Source organism: Ammospiza nelsoni, chromosome 2 (assembly GCF_027579445.1).
Source record: "Ammospiza nelsoni isolate bAmmNel1 chromosome 2, bAmmNel1.pri, whole genome shotgun sequence".
Classification (NCBI taxonomy): Eukaryota; Metazoa; Chordata; class Aves; order Passeriformes; family Passerellidae; genus Ammospiza; species Ammospiza nelsoni.
In genome coordinates, this window is record NC_080634.1 from 67,810,573 (window position 1) to 67,818,427 (window position 7,855).

The 7,855-nt window shown below is 35.2% G+C and overlaps 1 long non-coding RNA gene across 1 annotated transcript; it reads right to left on the reverse strand.

Moving 5' to 3' along the window:
- Positions 1–460: 460 nt before the first annotated feature.
- LOC132069869 (uncharacterized) lies at positions 461–6,924 on the reverse strand. Its single transcript, XR_009417837.1, has 3 exons — positions 6,838–6,924; positions 5,080–5,272; positions 461–880 (listed from the first exon to the last, which is right to left on the reverse strand). It is a non-coding gene; the product is annotated as an uncharacterized LOC132069869 (long non-coding RNA).
- Positions 6,925–7,855: the final 931 nt, after the last annotated feature.

Here is a 7,855-nt window from a genome sequence, read left to right on the forward strand (position 1 = left end):
ATCTGTTTTGAAAGTGAAACTGAGATTTCCATCAGAACTGTTTTTCAGAGTAATTAGATTCTTGGCTCCTTTCCATGAATGACTGGATTATCACACCTTTGCCTGTTTAGACTTCTGGCCCTGAACTTAACGTCGAGTCAGCTTGTGCTGTGGTTCCCCCAGTCTGACAAACCATGAAATCTCTGTAACATGGAACCTGCTTGCAGCAATATCCTGTATGTAGCAGAAAATATTTTAGTTAACATAAGAAAGCTGAAAGTGATGCCCCTTATCACTGCAGAGAGGAAGAAAATTGTTCCAATCTCTGTATTACGTTGCTTGAATAAAATTAGTAATGTTTAATCACTTTCTATTGGCATTGAAAGAGACACGTATAAAGAGATAATTCACATGTTACTTTTATCATCAGCTAAATTTTTCTTGATTTTCTAATGAAAGCGAAATAAGTCTTCACAAAAGATTTTACAGTTTTTTCCCTGTTAATTTTAATAATCTTGCACATTGCTTTAACAAATGTTGTTGTTTTGAACAAAAATTATAAAACACAATTTCATATCATTTAATACAAGGTCCACAGTAATGAAAAGCTAGTAATAAGAAAATGTAATATCTCTGCACCAGGAGCACCTACAGAAAATTTAGTTTAGCGTATCATCTCCTTATGCCTAAGGTAACACCCGTTTTGCCTTGCAATTACCATATAAACAAAATTACATAGTATTCTAGAAAGGCTTAAAATTCCAGTCAGAAAATAGTTGTGAGCCTTAGAACAGATTTGTGAAACCTTCAGGTGATCTACAGCATTAGATGGACTGTGATGACAGGCTTGCAGTTGGGACCATGTGTCCTTCTGTCCCATAGATGTCAGTTTTTCATGAGGCTGCAAAAAACAAAGTAAATCTTGCCTTTAATCTTGCATAAGATGTTTCCTGTCAAATGAGCTCCCTTTATCAATACACCCTGAGGTAGAATGCTCTGTTAAAAAATGGGATAGCTCTGTAGGACACCACAGTAAAAAAGAACATACGCAACCTAGAAAGAATTTTAGAAAGACAATATAATGGTTGTCACATCTGACTTTTTTTTCTTACACTCTCGGTGAATTACACAGACTGCCACAGAACTCAGCTGCTGGTTTGACACAAGCAGTTCATCCTAAGTTGTTCAAAAGACTTTTTCTATCTTTTCTTGCAAAAGCAACTTCAAAGCTACTCTTCTGCCTGTACTGGTTTGGCAGTCTTCTCAAAGTTACTTTTTACCACTCTGTTACTGAATGCAAAGAGCGCTTTGTTGAATTGAATATATGCTATTTTCTTTTCCCTTCACATTAAAAACTTCCTGTAAAAGGAAGCCATTTAAGGGCAAGATTTCAGAAGACCAGGCTTACCTGCTTGTCATTTTGAGGGGACATTTAGGTTTTTGCAAAGTAAAGGCAAAGCATGGACTCTTGGTTCTGCCACTACTTTAATCCATAATTTACAACTTCTGCTTGTCATTCTTGAATGACACTCGAAAAGTCAAGAATGACATTCAAATTTCTTCTTACTCTCTTCACCCAATATCATCTCCAAAATTCCTTTTTTTCAATGTTTCTGTGGGGTTTTTGTGATAAAATGATGTCAATTTGAGGTTTTTCCCAAGTGTTAACACAGTTGTTTCACACATAGCAACACTGTTGCAAAGCAGTTTTTGACCCAAACTCTGACTTTTGCCACAATCCAGAACAAAATAAATCAATTATTTATGTCAATATACATATATACTTTGTATATGTTTTAAGTCAGAAGTTAACTAGTTGATCTCTGTGTAGTTATGCTGCCCCTACTAAGGATTTCTATTTTTTCCCACAGTCCAGTGTGATCACTGGAAGACCACTCATGTATACTGAAATGGGTGAATTTCCAGACTTTTTAGTCCAGTCATAGTCTGACAAATATTTATGCATCTTAACCTATAAACATTCTTGATACATTTTGTCTGCCAGTTTAACCCTCATAGAGAACAGCTGAGCACTATTTTTCCGTTATTAATTTGCCAATAACATAATATTAACTTTTATTAAAAAGGTAACATTTTTTGCAGGGGTAATGTTTATTTATTTATTTAATAATGTATTTTTTCACACTAACATAGCAGATGTTATAGAGGGTTCATAACTTCCCAGACACATTCCTGTTTTTATCTATTCTCTTTTGTAAGTGCAAATGAGTTGATATGTATTCCTTTCATCCTTTTTTGTTTGTATCACATTTATTTGGGTTTTTTTTGACTGCAAGACATACCCATATATCTTAAAAAGAAAAGTTCTATTGATATCCAGCAAGTATTTCATGGGCCTCAGTGATTTAAAATAACACTTGTGGACTTATGGGAAAAGAAGGTATGCTTGTGACTTCTTCTAGTCTACCTACTATCTGTCAGAGATATAGAAGAGTAGTGAATACAGTTTGGGGACTGGGAATGGGAGACAAAAAGGTAGGATAAAGTTAGAAGAATCACCTGGAAGGACCTATTAGCAATAGTATTGCCAAAGTAACCAGCAGGATGTCAACCTGCTTTGCCATAACAGCTCCTTTAACTCCTCTGAAAACAACTCTTGGATAAAGATAAAAACTGGGAAGCATATATTCAGTTCTGCCTCTCCTAGGTATCTAACCTATGTTAATATTTATGAGGCATGAATTGGAATGCACAGAGTAACTTAAAATTCTCCTGATTTCAGAAAGTGCTGTGACTGTTCATCACTTTCGACTGAGCCCTTTGCACCTTCACTGTTTAATATGTTAATTTTATTAAAATATCTTTAGTGTATTAGTCTTTATTCAACATTGCACTAACATATCAATTTAAATAATTTTATGATTATATAGCATATTTCTTCCTTCAGATATTAACTCATAAACTTTGATATTTTGTTGACATTCACAAATAGCAACTCTGAATTGCAAATCTCACTCTAATAAAAGGTGAATTAGACCAGAATTTTGAACTACTTTTGGTATAAGATTTAAATTAGTTCAATTTCACAAAAGAGGAAATTTTCATTTTTTGCATTAGCATCTACCTTGTACTTCAGTTTATGGCGAAACTAAAGTTTCGTCATAAACTTTATGATGCAACTAGTGTTGCATATAAGTCTTAAAGGTATTCCAAGAGGCATTTTTTTCCTAGTTGCTTGGTTTAAGACAAATTTTAAGAGGTGGTCAGTCCAATATGAGTTACCTCTTCTTAGTTTTAACCAATTCCTTTCCACAAAAAATAAATTATGTCCAGCAATTTTGGCCAAGCAGGTCAACATCTTTATGCTCTTATGGCTAAGCAGGTCAACAGCCTAATGGGTTACTTTGGCAATATTATTGCTAACTGGTTCAGGAGGGGGATCCTTTCCTGGGGAGACACATTTCAACTGCCAGACCTAGCTTTGAACTCTCAAACACAACAGAGATATGAATATTGCTGTGAAAGGCCACAAAGTTGAATAGGGGCTGAACCACCTGTTGGTACAAAGAGATGCTGAATGTGCTGGGACTACTCAAGGTGGAGAAGAGAAGACAGAAGAAAACTTATTAGTATTTATAACTGATAAAGAAGATGGAGACATACTCCTCTCAGTTGTATTCAGTAAATACGGAAGAGACAGTGGACAGAAACTGAAATATAAGAAATTCCATCTGAACATAAAAAAACATTTTGTTTCTGAGAGTGCCCAACAGGTTGCTCAGAAAGTCTTTTCAGTCTCTGTCTGTGGAGGCATTCAAGACCATACTGCATACAATCATGGGCAACCTACTCTAGTTGGTGCAATTTTAGCAGGGTATTTGGACTAGACAGTCTCAAGAGACCCTTCTAATCTCAACTTTTTTGTGGGTCTATATTTATATCTAGTTTATTCAGAACACTATGAATTTCACACCACACAGTAGCAAGATTTCTAGTGCTAATATCTGCAACAGTGGCTTTTGGGAACCAGCTTTACTGTGATTGTTGGTTTGTGGGGTTTTTCTCCCCTTTACTTCATAAACAGTACTTGTCCATCTGCCTTCAACTAATAGTGGCAGTTTGTTTTAAATTTCAGTGGAGCATGCCTTCATGTTCATTTGCTGTTTAACAGCCTCCACAATGAAATAGTTGTAAAAAAGTGCCCTCTCAAAAAAATCTGTCATATAACACAAAGATTATTTTGTCTGATATCCTTTAAGGGAAAATAAATAAATAGTAAGCCAGGATAATATGTTTAATTCATTAACTTTTTGGAAACTAGATAGTTGTCCAAATGCCTTTTTACTGTTTTTCAAAGGATTTGGTAAGTTTGTACACTGTCAAATGGAAAAGAGATTCTGCAGGCAGCAAGCTCTGTCTTATGTGCAATCTGTCAGGCACTGAATTATAGTTATAAATAGCTTGCTATGCTTTTGTGTACTATAGATTGCCAAAGTTTTGAATTTGCTCAGTGTCATGGAGAAGGAGCACAGATTATAGATTAAAATCCCTGAAGGAAGAAACAGTTTTTGAGAGGAGGAGAATACAGTAGACAGGAAACTGGTAAAGATACATTGAAAAAATGAACACAAATTTAAAGCTTATACAAGAGCAGTGAAAGCTTTGCACCCTTTTCTTCCAGTGATGAAGCACAAACTTTACTACTAAATCAGCATTTTTCAGTCATCCCTCCTTAATTTCTATATTTCTTTGAAGAATGATTTGGTAAATATATTTGAGCAGTAGCCTTCACAGTGGCTGATTTGTGTAGCTTCACGTCTTCCATAATGACATTCATTACTTATTTTATTAATAATAATTAATGACTGCTATTAAAAGGCATGCCATACTTTGGATTTTAACCATTTAACCATTCCCCCTCCTTTTTTTCCCCACATATAAAAGATCTCAAACTTTCAAACACTGTTACATCTTTCACTAATTTATTCATCATTTTTGTAATGTCTACTTTCACTGTATACAGATGTAATATTCATTAATAGATATTAAAAATCTATTACTATTACTAAGGTAGTAATTCCTTACCGCTAATTTTGTTTCTGTTATAACATAATACCTTTTGACCTTTTATGTGCTTACCTTTTGAATATATATATTTGGAGTACAGAGTGGGGTTTTGGTTGGTTGTAACAGCTGGGACTTGAAGTGATGCACCTTGCTCCATGTCCATTAGCAGACTGTACTATCCTGAATGCAGCTGATGTTACCATGTGGAACAGGCCAGGAATCTGCTAATGTTTTCCCTCTCTGGCTCATTGCTAGACCTGAAAGTCTGAATCAATGTCAAAAAGTTTGCTTTGAAACTGGAACACTTCAATATGTCTTGATTATTTTTTTTTCAACAGCAATTACTATCACAGTTTGAACTCACAGAGATGGCATCCTGACACGGGACTCATTGGATGTCAGTGGAAAGGCTCCATTGATTTTAGCTGACCCATTGTGAAAGAACTGCAATAACTATTCCAAAACTTATTTTGATCTGGTTTGTCCATGAAAATCACAATTGAATGGAGTTAGTAAATACATATTACTCAAGCTGAATATCTTTACACATATATATATAGAGAGAGAACACAAATAAACTAACACACACATACATATGTAAATATTTCTATACACCTACTCATGTTATGTCTGAGATTTAAGAATCACTGTGACAATTGTCTGATTCACTTGGCTTCTTTTAAATACTTGAATGAATTTTGTTAGGAGCACAGTTTGAAAGTTACTGCTATTATTAGGAAGTTCATATACACAGCTGTTAGCCTTTGAAAAATATATCCCAAATAACCTGTATACACAATGATGATGCCTTATAAATAGCACTGAGGCCTGTGGTCCTTGTTTATTCTTAATTACTAAGATAGAGGATACCATTATTGAGAACAAAGAAATTCAGAATTAAGCAGAACTACTCTTTTTACCTGGATTCCCTCATTCAAGACTATGTTTTCATGCTTCTTGTCCTTCTTAAAAGACGGGGAATCTCATCTGTTCCCACTGCTGACTATCCTGGTTTTCATTTTCCTTTCATCCTTCTCACACATTTATCAGGATGTTTTGCTTATTTTCAGCCCCTTATGCTAATCTTATTTTTTTTTTTTGATTTGCAGCCCCTTATACCAATCTTATTTTTTATGTTCTCTGTCTGCCATATCTGCTACTTCTGTCACTGTTTGCAAGTTTTATTATGCCTCCCAGAGAAAATGGCACACTTTTTTGTCCCTTTGTTGGTCAAACTATTCATACCCTGAAGTACAATGTGTGTGCATATGTATTGATCAGCAGTCTTTAAAATATTTATTTATTAACATTGGTTATCACAAATATTTTCATTGGATGCCTGTCACAAATGGCAGGAGGTTTGGCAAAGGCACCTTCTGCTATACTCAGGACATTAAGGAAAAGTTTAAACTCTCTGGTCAAAGTCCTTCTGGAAAGTTCGCTCTTTCCTCAGAGCATTGATTTTTAACAGCAGTTCACTGAAGAACTTTTTTTACTTTCAACTTATTATAACCAATTTTAGATTATTTGGCTATCCAATGATGTTTATTTTATTAAACAGGAAGAATTCAAAGAATTCCAAATCTGCTCCAAAGGGCAATTTCACCCATTTGCTGCACCGTCTTATTTGCAAAGCTTATTGGTTTGTGTACTTAAAATTATTTTTAATCAGCATTAAAAAATATTGCTAGCATCAATAGCTACTAAGCACTTGTTCTCACTGTATTCACATTTGGAGCTCACCAGTGCTTCATACATCTTATGCTGTGTTGTTGTCATTATATTGCAAAGGTTCCATATTTTTGTCTCCTTATTGCAAGAGTTTCATACCTCCTTGATATTTCTTGTAGGCATCTCCTCAAAGAACTGACTCTTCCTTGTTCTCACAGTAGCCAACCAACTCCTCTGTCCTGTCCATCACCTCCCTCCCCACCAGCCAACTCACTCTTTTATAGCACTATTCTTCTTAGTGGTTACAGCTGTCGCCTGTTAAAGTCCTAATCTTTAATAATTAGCTCAGCTGCCACTCCCTAGGGGTAAGATTACTTTCTCTATTGCTCTATTACCTTTATTTTCTTATATTCTATACCCCTACTATGTAAATTTACTATGTAAATTTACTATTTACTATGTAAATTCATTTCCTAAGTAACTTGTAAAGACTGAACTGAACTGAACTGAACTGAATTGAATAGCCACTGCAGATAAGGTAAAGCAGGGTGTGGCAAACATGCAGTCTAAATTGAAGCAGAAAAAGAAACCAGACATGAGTTGCGATACTATGTGATGATAAATACAGCACATGGGCAGGACACTTTAAAGAACATGGAGAGACAGAAAGCCAGAAGCTAGAATGTCACAGTATGGCAGTGGTTACTTTTATATTCGCAAATAAATTCAGTGCCTACAGACAGAAGCTGTAACTTGCCTTTATCTCAAAATGTCACTGGCCCAATTTAGTCCAATCACAGAGTTACTGCAGAAGACCTGAGCATTGACACTTTTCACAGTTTCTAACAAAACAGCTGAACTAGGTTTTTCTTGTTTTGTTTTGTTTTGTTTTGTTTGAATATCATTCCACTGTCAGTAAACAAAAATGCTATCATCTCCTCAGAGAAATTTAGTAGCTGTCATAATGTCAATGGAAATGAATCTGTATTGATTTATATTCAGACTTGCAGCCAGATGTACACAAAGCCAGCATCTAAACTGATTCTGTTTGGTCCTCCATTTCTTTTTTACATGAGTAGTGTTCCCACACCACTGTACAGCACTGCTCCCTTAGCATGGGACATTTCAAGGTTGAATGTGAGGAAGTGTATACTTACTTTAACTTTTACACTGCAAG